Below are 291 nucleotides of genomic sequence, written 5' to 3'. Positions count from 1 at the left end.
GGGAAAGAATCTGTTTATCAACAAGAGGAAAAAAAATCCTAATGCTATTTATTTGATCTTGTAATCAATGAATTAAATTTCAAAATTGTCATTGATTCAGTAGAAATTGGATCAATCCTTTTAATTACTAAAGTTATGATGTACTAAAGAAAATCGTATATTCTATAGATTATCATTTATCAAGAGCCCAAGAAAAATGTGCATTGTGGTTCAAAATAGGATTGAGTTTTCCCTTGAAAACATGATACCATTTTTCAGAGAAGATTGCTTCTTCTGAGTCTGATGAAATTT

The sequence above is a fragment of the Phaethon lepturus genome, unplaced genomic scaffold (genome assembly GCF_000687285.1).
Source record: "Phaethon lepturus isolate BGI_N335 unplaced genomic scaffold, ASM68728v1 scaffold3871, whole genome shotgun sequence".
Classification (NCBI taxonomy): domain Eukaryota; kingdom Metazoa; phylum Chordata; class Aves; order Phaethontiformes; family Phaethontidae; genus Phaethon; species Phaethon lepturus.
Note: the sequence above shows the minus strand (reverse complement) of the source record.